The sequence below is a fragment of the Macaca thibetana genome, chromosome 2 (genome assembly GCF_024542745.1).
Source record: "Macaca thibetana thibetana isolate TM-01 chromosome 2, ASM2454274v1, whole genome shotgun sequence".
In the NCBI taxonomy this organism is placed as follows: Eukaryota; Metazoa; Chordata; class Mammalia; order Primates; family Cercopithecidae; genus Macaca; species Macaca thibetana.
In genome coordinates, this window is record NC_065579.1 from 179,801,401 (window position 1) to 179,819,393 (window position 17,993).

Here is a 17,993-nt window from a genome sequence, read left to right on the forward strand (position 1 = left end):
TCTAGTGTTGGAACACCTGAGGTGTCAGGTAATGCTGAAGTAGACTACATTTGACAAGATAACATAGCTTCAGAACTTTTGGACAATTATGGGCCAAAATAATTGCCTACAAGGAGAAAAATAATCCTACATCAATGCAATTCATCCTTTTAAGAGTGAGCTATTTTGCTAGTATTTTCCTTCCAGCATTTTCTTAAGTTTAGTAGTTTACTGTAAACCACCAGAGAAAGAAAGCTGGAGAATGTGGAAGAATTTCTAGCCTAATACATTGTTATTCACATTTTTTTTCTAAATAATCTGCTTCTGGAAAAGAGGATCTGTAAAAGGTAATGAGGGATTAGTGTTGGTTCATCGACACTCTTTTCTCTCTTCCACCCGATCCCATGCCCTGCTTGAAATCACTGACTAGGGTACAATATCAATCTGTCGATACAATCAAGTTCAACTTATTACATTTAGGTTAAATCTGAATTTTCTTACAATAGTAGCAAATCTAGAAGCTTTAGATGAAACCAATGTCCTCATATGAGATTGAGAGAGTGCTGTGTGATGCTAGTAAGGTCATCTGTGTCAACATATCTAGCAAAGTTCTTCTACATCTCTATCTGTATACAATTTTTGGATATTTGGCTTACTTAAAAGTTTGATAGAAAAAGAAGTATAAGGGTAAACGATGGAAGAACTCTTTTGATAATTAGCAGAGCAGAATAGAAAGGTAGACAAAGAAAAACTGTTATTCTCACTCTCTGTCTTCTGGACACACACAGACACACAAAATCACTGACCATGGTAATCTCTGAGGTGGCAATTTCAGACATTCCAAGTACTGAAATTCTAAAAGAAAGAGAGGATTACCAGGCCAATGCTACAAGAATGATGAGAGATTGCTTAGTCAATGCCCAAGGGGATGAAGTAGGCTGTGGAATAAGAGACTGCACACACAGGGTGTCACTCATTAGTTTTGTAGGATAAACTTCTCTCCAGGCTCTGGCCCTCAGCCAGGTCCCTTATTTTGTCAGGACATCAAGAGTAAATCCACCTTTCACGGCCAAATTCTTATTAGCAAGTTTATAAAAAGAATTTATAAACCCAGAATTGGATAACACATTGGATGGCAATGTGGTTTTTTATGCAAAGGATTTGAATCATAGCAATTTAGCTAAGTTAGAACTACATTTCCCATAATTGACTTCCCAGTGGTTCAGGAGAGCCCTTTTGCATGAGTTTTGGAAGTTAGGCTGAAGCAGTGGCCATATTGCTTTCATGCTCAGGCTAGTGCAGGGGCACCAGGCACAGTTCCAACCCATGCTCATTGACACTTCAGCTGACACTGGATTAACATGGGGCAACACCTAGCCCTGCAGCTGCTCCAAGCTACCCTCAATTACCCTTCAGGTTCTCTGTCTTCTTGGCCCAGGTGTGTGTTAAGCTCTGTGACAAAGGGCATCAGTTTCCCCTGCAGGCCACCAGCACCATTGAAGTTGGAGGCAGAGTGAGACCAGAGTTTCAGTGCGTCCTCTTGGACTGCAGCTGGAGTGAATGGGTTATAGTTTTCCTTGCTCTCCCCACTCCAAATCTGTCTTCTTTTCTTGAATACCTGTCCTATAGACTTTAAGCTCCAGAAAAGATGCAAAGGTAACAGCCTTGCAGAGGCTGATTAACCATCTCCCATGATTGCATAAGGTATAATCTGTATAAAAAAACTTAGTGATTCTGTTTCTCTGATCCTACCCTGACTGTTACAAAAGAAAAAAAGCTAGTTAAAAGATAGCTATTATGGGTCTTGAGTTCTTCAGGCCCATGTGACAAGCATACTTCTTCTCTATAGACAGAACTAACTGAGAACGAAATAATAACCAGAAGTTGGCTGGGGCGGAGCAAGATGGCCGAATAGGAACAGCTCCAGTCTCCAACTCCCAGCGCGAGCGACACAGAAGACCAGTGATTTCTGCATTTTCAACTGAGGTACTGGGTTCATCTCACTGGGGAGTGCCGGACAATCGGTGCTGGTCAGCTGCTGCAGCCCGACCAGCGAGAGCTGAAGCAGGGCTAGGCATCGCCTCACCTGGGAAGCGCAAGGGGGAAGGGAATCCCTTTTCCTAGCCAGGGGAACTGAGACACACAACACCTGGAAAATCAGGTAACTCCCACCCCAATACAGCGCTTTAGGCAAACAGGCACACCAGGAGATTATATCCCACACCTGGCCGGGAGGGTCCCACGCCCACAGAGCCTCACTCATTGCTAGCACAGCAGTCTGTGATCTACCGGCAAGGCAGCAGCGAGGCTGGGGGAGGGGTGCCCGCCATTGCTGAGGCTTAAGTAGATAAACAAAGCTGCTGGGAAGCTCGAACTGGGTGGAGCTCACAGCAGCTCAAGGAAACCTGCCTGTCTCTGTAGACTCCACCTCTGGGGACAGGGCACAGTAAACAATAACAAAAGCAGCAGAAACCTCTGCAGACGCAAACAACTCTGTCTGACAGCTTTGAAGAGAGCAGTGGATCTCCCAACGCAGACGTTGAGATCTGAGAAGGGACAGACTCCCTGCTCAAGTGGGTCCCTGACCCCTGAGTAGCCTAACTGGGAGACATCCCCCACTAGGGGCAGTCTGACACCCCACACCTCACAGGGTGGAGTACACCCCTGAGAGGAAGTTTCCAAAGCAAGAATCAGACAGGTACACTCGCTGTTCAGGAATATTCTATCTTCTGCAGCCTCTGCTGCTGATACCCAGGCAAACAGGGTCTGGAGTGGACCTCAAGCAATCTCCAACAGACCTACAGCTTGAGGTTGGACCTCAAGCAATCTCCAACAGACCTACAGCTGAGCTGTTAGAAGGAAAACTATCAAACAGGAAGGACACCTACACCAAAACCCCATCAGTACATCACCATCATCAAAGACCAGAGGCAGATAAAACCACAAAGATGGGGAAAAAGCAGGGCAGAAAAGCTGGAAATTCAAAAAATAAGAGTGCATCTCCCCCGGTAAAGGAGCGCAGCTCATCGCCAGCAATGGATCAAAGCTGGACAGAGAATGACTTTGACGAGATGAGAGAAGAAGGCTTCAGTCCATCAAATTTCTCAGAGCCAAAGGAGGAATTACGTACCCAGCACAAAGAAACTAAAAATCTTGAAAAAAAAGTGGAAGAATTGATGGCTAGAGTAATTAATGCAGAGAAGGTCATAAAGGAAATGAAAGAGATGAAAACCATGACACGAGAAATACGTGACAAATGCACAAGCTTCAGTAACCGAATCGATCAACTGGAAGAAAGAGTATCAGCGATTGAGGATCAAATGAATGAAATGAAGCGAGAAGAGAAACCAAAAGAAAAAAGAAGAAAAAGAAATGAACAAAGCCTGCAAGAAGTATGGGATTATGTAAAAAGACCAAATCTACGTCTGATTGGGGTGCCTGAAAGTGAGGGGGAAAATGGAACCAAGTTGGAAAACACTCTTCAGGATATCATCCAGGAGAAGTTCCCCAACCTAGTAGGGCAGGCCAACATTCAAATCCAGGAAATACAGATAATGCCACAAAGATACTCCTCGAGAAGAGCAACTCCAAGACACATAATTGCCAGATTCACCAAAGTTGAAATGAAGGAAAAAATCTTAAGGGCAGCCAGAGAGAAAGGTCGGGTTACCCACAAAGGGAAGCCCATCAGACTAACAGCAGATCTCTCGGCAGAAACTCTACAAGCCAGAAGAGAGTGGGGGCCAATATTCAACATTCTTAAAGAAAAGAATTTTAAACCCAGAATTTCATATCCAGCCAAACTAAGTTTCATAAGTGAAGGAGAAATAAAATCCTTTATAGATAAGCAAATGCTTAGAGATTTTGTCACCACTAGGCCTGCCTTACAAGAGACCCTGAAGGAAGCACTAAACATGGAAAGGAACAACCAGTACCAGCCATTGCAAAAACATGCCAAAATGTAAAGACCATCGAGGCTAAGAAGAAACTGCATCAACTAACGAGCAAAATAACCAGTTAATATCATAATGGCAGGATCAAGTTCACACATAACAATATAAACCTTAAATGTAAATGGACTAAATGCTCCAATTAAAAGACACAGACTGGCAAACTGGATAAAGAGTCAAGACCCATCAGTCTGCTGTATTCAGGAGACCCATCTCACACGCAGAGACATACATAGGCTCAAAATAAAGGGATGGAGGAAGATCTACCAAGCAAATGGAAAACAAAAGAAAGCAGGGGTTGCAATACTAGTCTCTGATAAAACAGACTTTAAACCATCAAAGATCAAAAGAGACAAAGAAGGCCATTACATAATGGTAAAGGGATCAATTCAACAGGAAGAGCTAACTATCCTAAATATATATGCACCCAATACAGGAGCACCCAGATTCATACAGCAAGTCCTTAGAGACTTACAAAGAGACTTAGACTCCCATACAATAATAATGGGAGACTTCCACACTCCACTGTCAACATTAGACAGATCAACGAGACAGAAAGTTAACAAGGATATCCAGGAATTGAACTCAATTCTGCAGCAAGCAGACCTAATAGACATCTATAGAACTCTCCACCCCAAATCAACAGAATATACATTCTTCTCAGCACCACATCGTACTTACTCCAAAATTGACCACATAATTGGAAGTAAAGCACTCCTCAGCAAATGTACAAGAACAGAAATTATAACAAACTGTCTCTCAGACCACAGTGCAATCAAACTAGAACTCAGGACTAAGAAAATCAATCAAAACCGCTCAACTACATGGAAACTGAACAACCTGCTCCTGAATGACTACTGGGTACATAACGAAATGAAGGCAGAAATAAAGATGTTCTTTGAAACCAATGAGAACAAAGACACGACGCACCAGAATCTCTGGGACACATTTAAAGCCGTGTGTAGAGGGAAATTTATAGCACTAAATGCCCACAAGAGAAAGCAGGAAAGATCGAAAATTGACACTCTAACATCGCAATTAAAAGAACTAGAGAAGCAAGAGCAAACACATTCGAAAGCTAGCAGAAGGCAAGAAATAACTAAGATCAGAGCAGAACTGAAGGAGATAGAGACACAAAAAACCCTCCAAAAAATCAATGAATCCAGGAGTTGGTTTTTTGAAAAGATCAACAAAATTGACAGACCACTAGCAAGACTAATAAAGAAGAAAAGAGAGAAGAATCAAATCGACACAATAAAAAATGATAAAGGGGATATCACCACCGACCCCACAGAAATACAAACTACCATCAGAGAATACTATAAACACCTCTACGCAAATAAACTGGAAATCTAGAAGAAATTGATAATTTCCTGGACACTTACACTCTTCCAAGACTAAACCAGGAAGAAGTTGAATCCCTGACTAGACCAATAGCAGGCTCTGAAATTGAGGCAATAATTAATAGCCTACCAACCAAAAAAAGTCCAGGACCAGATGGATTCACAGCTGAATTCTACCAGAGGTACAAGGAGGAGCTGGTACCATTCCTTCTGAAACTATTCCAATCAATAGAAAAAGAGGGAATCCTCCCTAACTCATTTTATGAGGCCAACATCATCCTGATACCAAAGCCTGGCAGAGACACAACAAAAAAAAGAGAATTTTAGACCAATATCCGTGATGAACATCGATGCAAAAATCCTCAATAAAATACTGGCAAATCAGATTCAGCAACACATCAAAAAGCTTATCCACCATGATCAAGTGGGCTTCATCCCTGGGATGCAAGGCTGGTTCAACATTCGCAAATCAATAAACATAATCCAGCATATAAACAGAACCAAAGACAAGAACCACATGATTATCTCAATTGATGCAGAAAAGGCTTTTGACAAAATTCAACAGCCCTTCATGCTAAAAACGCTCAATAAATTCGGTATTGATGGAACGTACCTCAAAATAATAAGAGCTATTTATGACAAACCCACAGCCAATATCATACTGAATGGGCAAAAACTGGAAGCATTCCCTTTGAAAACTGGCACAAGAGGGATGCCCTCTCTCACCACTCCTATTCAACATAGTGTTGGAAGTTCTGGCTAGGGCAATTAGGCAAGAGAAAGAAATCAAGGGTATTCAGTTAGGAAAAGAAGAAGTCAAATTGTCCCTCTTTGCAGATGACATGATTGTATATTTAGAAAACCCCATTGTCTCAGCCCAAAATCTCCTTAAGCTGATAGCAACTTCAGCAAAGTCTCAGGATACAAAATCAATGTGCAAAAATCACAAGCATTCTTACACACCAGTAACAGACAAACAGAGAGCCAAATCATGAATGAACTTCCCATTCACAATTGCTTCAAAGAGAATAAAATACCTAGGAATCCAACTTACAAGGGATGTAAAGGACCTCTTCAAGGAGAACTACAAACCACTGCTCAGTGAAATAAAAGAGGACGCAAACAAATGGAAGAACATTCCATGCTCATGGATAGGAAGAATCAATATCGTGAAAATGGCCATACTGCCCAAGGTAATTTATAGATTCAATGCCATCCCCATCAAGCCACCAATGAGTTTCTTCACAGAATTGGAAAAAACTGCTTTAAAGTTCATATGGAACCAAAAAAGAGCCCACATCTCCAAGACAATCCTAAGTCAAAAGAACAAAGCTGGAGGTATCACGCTACCTGACTTCAAACTATACTACAAGGCTACAGTAACCAAAACAGCATGGTACTGGTACCAAAACAGAGATATAGACCAATGGAACAGAACAGAGTCCTCAGAAATAATACCACACATCTACAGCCATCTGATCTTTGACAAACCTGAGAGAAACAAGAAATGGGGAAAGGATTCCCTATTTAATAAATGGTGCTGGGAAAATTGGCTAGCCATAAGTAGAAAGCTGAAACTGGATCCTTTCCTTACTCCTTATACGAAAATTAATTCAAGATGGATTAGAGACTTAAATGTTAGACCTAATACCATAAAAACCCTAGAGGAAAACCTAGGTAGTACCATTCAGGACATAGGCATGGGCAAAGACTTCATGTCTAAAACACCAAAAGCAACGGCAGCAAAAGCCAAAATTGACAAATGGGATCTAATTAAACTAAAGAGCTTCTGCACAGCAAAAGAAACTACCATCAGAGTGAACAGGCAACCTACAGAATGGGAGAAAATTTTTGCAATCTACTCATCTGACAAAGGGCTAATATCCAGAACCTACAAAGAACTCAAACAAATTTACAAGAAAAAAACAAACAACCCCATCAAAAAGTGGGCAAAGGATATGAACAGACATTTCTCAAAAGAAGACATTCATACAGCCAACAGACACATGAAAAAATGCTCATCATCACTGGCCATCAGAGAAATGCAAATCAAAACCACAATGAGATACCATCTCACACCAGTTAGAATGGCAATCATTAAAAAGTCAGGAAACAACAGGTGCTGGAGAGGATGTGGAGAAATAGGAACACTTTTACACTGTTGGTGGGATTGTAAACTAGTTCAACCATTATGGAAAACAGTATGGCGATTCCTCAAGGATCTAGAACTAGATGTACCATATGACCCAGCCATCCCATTACTGGGTATATACCCAAAGGATTATAAATCATGCTGCTATAAAGACACATGCACACGTATGTCTATTGCGGCACTATTCACAATAGCAAAGACTTGGAATCAACCCAAATGTCCATCAGTGACAGACTGGATTAAGAAAATGTGGCACATCTACACCATGGAATACTATGCAGCCATCAAAAGGATGAGTTTGTGTCCTTTGTAGGGACATGGATGCAGCTGGAAACCATCATTCTTAGCAAACTATCACAAGAACACAAAACCAAACACCGCATGTTCTCACTCATAGGTGGGAACTGAACAATGAGATCACTTGGACTCAGGAAGGGGAACATCACACACCGGGGCCTATCATGGGGAGGGGGGAGGGGGGAGGGATTGCATTGGGAGTTATACCTGATGTAAATGACGAGTTGATGGGTGCTGATGAGTTGATGGGTGCAGCACACCAACATGGCACAAGTATACATATGTAACAAACCTGCACGTTATGCACATGTACCCTAGAACTTAAAGTATAATAATAATAAATTAAAAAAAAATAACCAGAAGTTTTGTTAAAAAACTTAGAAACAGAACTGAGCATTAATGAAATGAATGAAACATCTATTGTAAAATAGATGTCTTCATATAGCATCTTCTTGCCAGTTTACTGTAATCTAAGACTCTGTTCTCTGAACTACGTTAAGACAGACTTTTCCAAAGTGTGCCTCTATACCTTTATCAATATGACCAGGAGTGAATGACCAATGTCTGAATGATACTTTTTTCCTTTGATGCATTAATCATTCCATCACAGTTCAATCTACATTGTTTTTTGTTTTGTTTTGTTTTTGTTTTGGTCAGCATGAGATGACTTGTGTATCTCTTTTCACATGTCTTATCACTCAAATACTGACCAAAAAATACAAAGATCACATTTCTTCCCCATAGTTAAAATGCTTTACTTCATTTCTTAGGTTCTGCAAGTTAGAGATAAACTTAACTTCTCAAGCAATCTTTTTTATGAGGCAAATACCCCATGGAGGCTAGCAGACTTTTTCATCTTAGTATGAATTAACTCCATCTGTTTGCTTTCTTCTTGCTGTGGTCAGCTGTGCTAAAAGAATCGATTTCTTAGCAGAGGGTTAGGAAGGGAGAAAATTGTTTCAGAATACAGGGATCTTTGAGGGAAGAGGAACCCAGTTGAATCATCACAGGACAAAGTGGGCAGACTTATGCAGTCTAATGGTTCAGGGCTTCTGAGAAGCAGGAGAGGGAACATGCTCAGGATACATTTTCTCACTCTAAATTCTTCAGTAGATGATCTAGACTCTGCCATAGATTCTTTCAAGTCTCAGACCTTGATTGAGAAAATTAGATGGTGAATTGTAGTTCAAAGGCTAAGTACATGAACAGCTCTCTCCCCAATCAGACATCAATGCCATCTCCATCTACAGTTCTCATTAGATGTCCTTTGAAAGGCTTTGGCACATATGTGTGGCATCAGAGATCTTGATAATTGCAAAATAATCAAGCTGTGAGCAGTAATTATTGACAATATAGAAGAATCATTGTATTTTTGCTGTTGTTGTTGTTAACTTGAATACAACCTCCAAATTAAGTGCCAAATGCAAGCCAAATGTGAAGTTCTCTCTATCAGAACTCCAAATATTGGAGTTTATTTGATTCTTAAAAATAGTATTTTCAGCCTTAAAAAGAAAGCTTGGAATTATTGGAATAAAAATGAACGAGTGTATATAACCATATTTTATAAAATTTCACTTTCAAGCAAACTTTATGAGGCATTTTATTTTGTATAGAAACTTTGAAATAGCCTAAAGGCTTTCTTTGACCAGCTGCATATTCTATCTGTTAAATGTCTTCGGAGTGAAAAGATTCCCTCAGCAGAGGCACCTGCAGGATGTGCAACGATTCATTTTTATTCTGAATATCAGTTCTGTGGAAGCATCAGCTCTACTGGCTCATCATTTACATTCACAATGGACATCTGGAGCCAGAAAAATGAAACATTAGACTTGTTTGTGTTGTCAAATTAAAAAGGAAAAAGAGAATGGTTTAAAGTTCTGAGAGTCTCTGTAACATTTAATTACGCTTTCGACTGCAGTCCAATCAAAAATATGCTTTTGCAGGAAAATGGTCACCAAGAAAAAACATGCTTTGCTATTCAGATTGTTGCTAGGTCAACCTCTCAAATCACAAGCTTGGCAAAAAGCAGCCACCACAACGGGCAGAGAGTCTTTCTTCTGAAGAAGCCAAACAGCTCCTCAATAGGACTGTTTCCATACATTCCCAGGGGATGACATTATTCATTTTTTCCTAATGAAGCACTGTGAAGCCAACTGCATTGAAGAAGTTAACTAGATCTGGAAGACTGTGCTATCAATATATGTATCATCCAGCTCTCATAAGATAAATTCAAATCCCAAATACATGACTGGATACCTAGTTGACAGAGGAACAGTGTGCAGTACAAAAAATAATATTTCGATGATTTTCTTACAGAAATTTTTGTTTTAGAAATTTTTTACATAAGAATTTTAGTAATTTTCAAAATCACTGCTCAGAAAGAAAAGAGCCTTGCTATACTAAAAAAAAAAAAAAAAAAAAAAAAAAAAAAAAAAAAATTGGGGGCAGGCCAAGTGTGGTGGCTCACACGTATAATCACAGCACTTTGGGAGGCCAAGGTGGGAGGATCACATATGGCCAGGATTTTGAACTCAGCCTGGGCAACAGAGTGAGACCCTGTCAGTATTGTAAAAGAAACAAAATGGGGACATTAATAACAACTGCTGCCTTCTAATGATCTTATACTGATTATTCCTGGTGAAATTGTTTCAGATATTGGGCTATTTCTAGCCTAATTCAATCTGATTCAAATTAATTTAATCATCTGCTGAAGGTCTGACAAGAAAAACTTCAATAGGCAGATGATGGCATTGGCAAAAAAAAAAAAAAAGTGTTTTTCTTTTCTATCTTATCCAGCTATTACATCAACATTTATTGAGCCTTTACTGTGTTTACTGCACCATATAAATAACAGGGAAAATGCAAAATGGAGCTTACAACCTCACTAGAAAGAAGGAACACAATAAATGACAACAAGAAGACAATGATTTCTAAAACTCCTAAGAAGCTTTGTGTAAATCAGTGATTTCCCTTTGTTAAACGTTCCCTCTCTACACACACACTGATGCAATGGGACAATTGAAAACATTGGACCTCTGAAAGAAAACTGTACTTGAAGAATAAAACAAACCCCTTCAAACTCAGATTTTTTACAAAATTGAAGCAAATTAATAACTATGAGGTTGGATACCAACTTCCTAAGATGAGTATACTGTAAGAGAACATATGAACAGTATGCAAAACTTTGTCATATTACGGTTACCACGTGTTGTTTATATTCAAAGTATTCTTTAAAATACTAGTACTTTTGAATAAATCTGTTATTGTTCTGAATGACTTTACTTATGAATTGACATTTACTTCTAAGTCACTTTAATATTTCACTTGACCTCATTTTTTAAGAGTTGAGGATTGTTTGGTTTTGTTTTTCACATTTCTACAAACGTGATAATTCACGTCACCTGGTAATACCTCTGAGCAGCACCATGTATTTTTATTTAGCAAATGACAAGGGGTTGGCACAGTGTTCAGGCTTGAAAATCTGTTCCTCACTTATTCATATTTTTTAACATACCAACAGCAGCTAGTCCTTATTTTTTTTAATTCACAAAAGTATTTAGATTCTATTCTTAAAATTCCCTTTACTTAAGTTTTGTTCCCTGTACAAGATGGAGATATTAAAATAGCAGGGTGTCTTTACCACGCTAGGGTATTGCTTGTGGTTAAGCTGTACATGCCTAAATGCCCAATATCAGTTTAAGGAACCCATCAGGTAATGGTCGCAGCAGGTATGGGGGGCTTCTCCTCTACTTTGGGCTCCCAGTTTCAGTACAGTTGCACATCCTGCCAAGCTAAGCAGTGATCAGACCACCCCAACTTCGTAGTTTGCCACCCAGAAAATCCAAGCAGATGTTCTGTGAGAGAAACGTGTTTGAGAGCCAAAATATATCATGAAAAACTATTGCTTTAATTCCTCCTGTAACCCTCAAGTGATTATATCATGAAGTATAGATTGCATTTCTCTACATTTTTCCTATAGCTTATCACTAGCAGGACAGCCAAAGCACCTATAAAACTGGAGTTTTCTCTTCTCTAGCTCAGAGTTTGGTTCTCAAATTTCCTACACAGCAGAAGAACCTAGAGGGCTTTCAGGGCTCCACCCCTGGCGTTTCTGATATGGGAGGTCTGGGTGGCATCTGAAAATTTGCATTTCTAATGTGTTTCCAGGTATTGCTGCTGCTGCCACCCCAGAAAGCAGGCTTTGAGAACCACTGCTGGCCTCACGGCTTTTTCTGCTTATTCTAATGTTATACACATTCTACAGTCACTTTAAGTCACAAAACACATTCTCCATACAAATATTAAAGGTATCCAGGCCAAACCATTAATCTCAGTTCAATATAAGAGCTCTCCAGTGTTCTCTCATTACAGTCTAGTGCTGAGGTAGGCTGTCTGCCTTCTGAGAAGTGCCTCTGCTCTTTCCCTCCACTTATGTCCTGCCCCACTTGCAAACTGTTCATGCATAGGCTACTAGCTGGAAATAAGATTAGAAAGTTCTTAATTGGCTATTACCTGTCGCTGTCTTAAGCTGGCTTTGCGCACCCTAAGCCTGGCAAATGTGGAAAGCCAACTCTTTGTCCTGGGTAATTTTGTGGGTCCTTTTGGTGTCCCCCTCCACTCCAGCATCCCAACACCCTGAACCCATCTGACCAAAGCCCCCGTGGTCAGGGCAGTGTCCCTTCTTTGACTGGTGGCTGTTCTCTAAGCCTCTGCTTCTCTAAGTCCACTCGCTCACAGTTTCTCACCAAGGGAATGTGCTTACCCTCCCTGTGAAGCAGGATTTTCTTCTTGGTCACTTTGCAAGCCAGGGACCTCCAGCCAGTGATGCTCCACCTGGGCTTCACACGGCCACACTTCCTATTGCAGGAGATGACCCACCCGGGCCAAATCAGCCCATGCACTGCTTCCTGAGTTCTTGTCCTGCACCCAAGAAGAATGAGGATGTACTGACGATCAAAGAGTGAGCAAGGCAGGGAGTTTTACGGAGTGATTAAACAGCTTTCAGCAGAGAGGGGACTCAGGTATGGTCCTCCTACCCAAAGGCAGGAAAGTCCCCCTACTATGGCTGAGTTCAGGGCTTTTATAGGCTCAGAATGGGGAAGGGGCAGGTATTGGAAAAGGCAACATTTGATTGGTTAAAAGGCAGTATTCAGAAAGAATCAGTCAGGAAAGGGCAGTCAGACAGGAACAGAAGTTCTCACTCTGGGTCATGGGTTTCATCTGGAACCAGCAGTCCAGTCTTTCAGCCTTCAGGCTATTTTTGCCTCAAAGGTGGGGTTTCACCAGGGACTCACTCCTGTTTGCCTATGCATTTAGCTGCCTCTTGTTGTTATCACCTCAGGGTTCTCTTGGGCAGCCTTTGAAACAGTTCCAGGCCCGGTCTCTCCTTCCAGACCTTGGCCCTGGACAATGTTCACACATTTCTTGCCCCAATGTCATTGGGATGTTTTTACTTCCCAAATCCAGCTGTCGGTGAACACAAGCTCGCTCTCTACTCTGCTACAGACCACACTGACTACCCAGTCACCAGTGCAAAATATACCCCACCTGTAAAGTGTGGAGTCCTGACAAGTTAGCAACAATGAGGGAGGGGCCCCAGGTGGGGAAGAACAATTGTTCTGAGAGACAGTTAACCACAAACAATCTGCTTGCACAACATCCTGTTCCCAAATACCTCACTCTGCAGGTAGCCCCTCCAACATGACCCTATAAAACTTCCCTCCAACCCCTGCCTCCTGGCAGACGCCTCCTTCTCTGCTGTGCTGCCCATTTGCCCCCTTGAAATGTATTTTCTCTCTAATAAACTTGCTTTAACTCACTGCTGTTTCAGTAAATTATTTTACCAACCATGACACCAGCCCCAATCAGTCACAACCATGACAAAGAATGCATGTCAGGTTCTGGCTGGTTTTGTGGTGCCGCCTCCTCACCAGGCCTCAAGCTGAGGGAACCACTACCATCTCTAGTACTCCTTAGAAGTAATAAGATAGGAAAGGGCTCACAGCACAACTTTGTCCTAAAAGATCCTCTCCACAAAACGAATCTTCCACATCCTTGTCCTCTTTCTTTGCTTTACTTCCTCCTTCCACTTCCTTCTCACAAGCTTAGAGCCTTCCTACATGCAATCATGCCCTTTGAACGTCTGCATTTTGTCTGGCATCTCACTAGGAATTCTCTACGTTTTTTCTCTCTGGGCGTTACAGCCAAAAATTTCAATGTAAACATCTTGTAACAATTAGAATCTTGTATCCTCTTGAACCAGACTAATTACAATACCCAGCATCAAGGCTTTGTGTTCTCCAGACCACTCACTTTTGCAAATGCTTGTGAACAGTGTAGATTTTAGTGCGTCTGTCACCTGCACCGATGCCTCACATGATAACCTCTTTCAGCCATTTCCTTTTCCCTAAGTCTCCGTCAACTTAGAGGTCCCCATCTCTTACCATTTTCCTGCCACTGGATTCAACACTTCTTTCCCCTCCCTCAATCCTCTGGATCCAAATCCCTCTCTCCATTATCATGCAGAGTAATTTTCTTCAGGCAACTTGAACTTGTTAGAAGACATCAAGTTCCTGGAGGTTCAGCTTTTTCCTAACAATTGTCTCTCAATAAAATTGAATAGAAGCCCCTACATGCTTATTAATTCTACTCCTTATTGTTGTAATGACAATATCTCATTTAGCTTTCAGGAAAAACACTGTGAACGGAATATTAGAAAAGATAATTTTATAATGATGAAATTGGGGTGCAAGGTCTTAAGCTACTTGGCCAACATCACAAAGTAGAGGAGTGGCTACATTTACTTTTCATGTCGTCGAGGTGCATTTTATTATAAAACAATAAAACTCATGTGATAGCCTGGCCCGCAACCTTCCTTCCAGCTTCACCCAGGTGTGTCCTGTCAGGCTAGTGTCAGAAGAAGGAATGGGCACAAACAAATCAGCCTGGCCCAGGAACAGTGAAGACTTAGCATCAATCGATCAGAATTAACACTCCTAGGAGAAATGGTATTGCTTTTTAGCCAGTAGCTGCTGTCACCAACCACCGTACTGGCCACCATTTTAAAGGATTAGTTTCAAATTGCTTGTATTCCAAATTCCCACCAATTAACTCAGACTGACACAGGTTTGTGATATATTGAAACAAGAGGGGGCAGCCGTCCTCTCCTGTGGAGAAACAAGGGATTTACTTCTGAAGCTGCTATTTGCATTAATGGGAGTTGTGAATTTACCTTGTCTCATTTCAGTGGGAGGAGAGAGTTGGCTGGATGATGAATGTAGATAAGATTGTTCTATTCAAATGATTGTTTGCAATTTCTATTAGTAGCCATGGTTTATCTCCTTGTATGTCTTTATGAACCAAATTTTGCTCAAAAGTTATAATGCTTTAGATTATCAGCCGTATCAGGTAATGTCACCAATGATAAGTGCCTGCTGTTAAAATAAATGCTATGTTCTGTTCTGCATCTCAACTTGTTTTTAATGCAGACTCCTAGGGGCTTGTGCAACAGTGGGAATCCATTTATTCGCACAGAACAGCCTTTTGTTTACACAAGATCACTTGGTAATCATGCCGCCTGTGCACCAGAAGTCAAGAAAAATAATAAGCGTGGCTCAATCTGCAATGCTAAAACAAGGGGGCTGTCTTTTGACAGTCAAGCACTATTTCTGAGGATTCATGTGGCTTTTGATAAGCTACCAAACAACCAGAGAGGCCACATTTAGAACAAGGCCCACCGAAGACCTTTTGGCCTCTTCATTTTCATAAAGACTCTTCACAGGGCATGTTGAGCAATTTCTCAGTAATTGGAAATCAAATGTATTAAAAGAAAGCATAGCTAAGTATTCTCCCTGAAAGCTCAATAATCCCATTTATCATATTCTTCATACCAAAGAAATTATTTTCTGCAATCATAAAAGGTAAAGATATTGTCTCCTTTTTCCCATAAACCCCACTGTCCCCAGTCCCATGCACACTTTTTCTGAAATTTTAATACATGCACCTGGTACAAGAAGGCAATTGCTTATGTGACATGGCTTCAGAAATGTTACAAAGTCCTGCAAACTCCAAAATTTTCTTTTCACCTGCTTACCTGGATGAAATGGAATTAAAATAATATTTTCAAGCTAAGTGTTGAGAGTCAGTCTTTCACATATCTCTCATGCTTCTATACATCCTGCTGGGTGTGCCAGGAATGAAAGCCCATGACTGCTCCTTGCACTCTGCCTTTTATCAGGGCTGTGTTTCACTGCGCAACCTTGAGAAATGAGGTAACACCTCTCTCCAGACAAAAGGCAGGCTTGCTTACTACTTGCTATAAAAGTATTGAATTGCCCAAGTTATTGTTCCTCAGATGCGATGTGAACCCACTGCATGTGAGGCATCCATCTGTCCCCTAGCACATGGAACTTGAAGCAAGGAGAACTGATGCAAACATACTGATAGTCATGCTGCTTGCTGTGTCATGAGTATTAAAGTCCTTTGTCTCTGACAAAGGAGTCTCATGTCTTCTGCCAGCGTCCATGAAATACTAACAGGATAACTTATGAGCTTGTAAGAGAGTCAACTCAAATTCCAACCCTGACACTAAGATGTATTATCTGTTCATGTTATACATACCCAGAAAACCACTGGCAAAATAAGGAAGGAAAAATCTATTAGCATATTAGCACAGGTTTCTTTATTGGATTTTCTTTCTTTTTCTTTCTTTTCTTCCTTCCTTTCTTATTTCCTTCCTTTCCATTTCTCTCTTTTCTTTCTCCCCTCCACTCTCAGTTCATGTGGTTCAGGTGTGTCGAACCCCTTTGCTGCTTAACTCTGTAAGTAGAAACATGGTCTAGTCTAGCTATTTGGAGCATTCCATCCTCCTGTTCACAGCAGTTGGTTCAAGCTCAAGCTAAGTAAATGAGACTCAATTTATTGAACACCAACCACAAATAGGGACTGTTCTAGCAGCTGCAAATATATTTGGAAGCAAAACAAACAAACAAAAAAAAGATTCTTTTTTGGAAGAGTTTATATACAAGTGGAATTTTTCTGTACTATCAAGAAAGGACTGCTGTCCTTGAGCTGTGGTTGATAAACTTGTTCAATGCAAGACTAAAGTGGCAGTGGCCATCCTCGTCTCTGTAAAATTCTATTTGATAATAAGCTCACTCCAGAGGAAAGATGACAACATTGATCTCCTAATGACCCATTTGCATTTATTTTTTAAACTGACAAATGAAAATGTTATATATTTATGATGCATAACATGTTTTAAAATATGTATACATTATCTTATGGCTAAATCGAGCTAATTGAAATATGTGTTACTTCACATACTTAATCATATTTTGTAGTGAGAACACTTAAGATCTACTCTCTTGGTGATTTAGAAGTATGTAATACAGTATTATTAACTGTAGTTACCATGCTGTACAATAGATCAATTGAACTTATTCCTCCCACCCAGCTAACATTTCGTCTTGATGCCCCATTTGAGCACCTCTGTGTAGTTATGCATGCCTGAAGCCAAGTTACCCCCAGATATTTCGGTCATCTAAGTGGTGAATTTCATTTTTAAGTCAAGTCGTTTCAAGTTGTGTTTTTGTCACTTAAAGAGTCCTATTCATACCTGGGTTAGGTGAATTTGGATAATAGTGCATACTATACCAGATAAGACTTGGGTCAATTAGCCTGTTAGAGCCATAAGAAGCCCTGCTGGAAAAAAACAAAAAAAGAGAGAGAGAGAGAGAGAGGCAGAGAGAGAGAAACAGAGAGAAAATTTTAATTTTGTTTAAGTTGGCATTTGTCATACTATATCTTATTTTCTTTTTTTTTTTTTTGAGAAAAAGTCTCGCTCTGTCTCTCAGGCTGGAGTGCAGTGGCGTGATCTCGGCTCACTGCAATCTCTACCTCCCAGGTTCAAGTGATTCTCCTGCCTCAGCCTCCTGAGCAGCTGGGATTACAGGCGCATAACACCATGCCCAGCTAATTTTTATATTTTTAATAGAGACGGGGCTCCACCATGTTGGCCAGACTGATCTCAAACTTCTGACCTCAAGTGATCCACCCACCTCAGCTTCCCAAAGTGCTGGGATTTCAGGCGTGAGCCACCGTGCCTGGCCTATTTCTTTTTTCCCATGAACCTTTTCACCTTGTTTGTTTGTTTGTTTGTTTTAGTAACTCCTATTAATTTCTTATAAAATCAATGTTCCACAAATCTTGCTAAAAAAATGTTGGTATATTCTTTTCCCTACATGTTCACGTTAAACTCATGAATCAGAGAAC

The 17,993-nt window shown here is 40.6% G+C and overlaps 1 protein-coding gene across 2 annotated transcripts in view; it reads right to left on the reverse strand.

Annotated features, from left to right (window-relative positions):
• NSUN3 (NOP2/Sun RNA methyltransferase 3) overlaps positions 1 to 17,993 on the reverse strand; it is a 221,149-nt gene that overhangs the window by 11,010 nt on the left and 192,146 nt on the right. The window contains exon 8 of one of the 2 annotated variants that reach the window (XR_007723238.1): positions 14,473 to 17,423. The exons of the other annotated variant lie outside the window; for it this stretch is intronic. The gene's annotated coding sequence lies outside the window, so the exon portion shown is untranslated. Of the gene's footprint in view, positions 1 to 14,472; positions 17,424 to 17,993 lie in introns of those variants that run through there. 2 annotated transcript variants of the gene reach the window in all.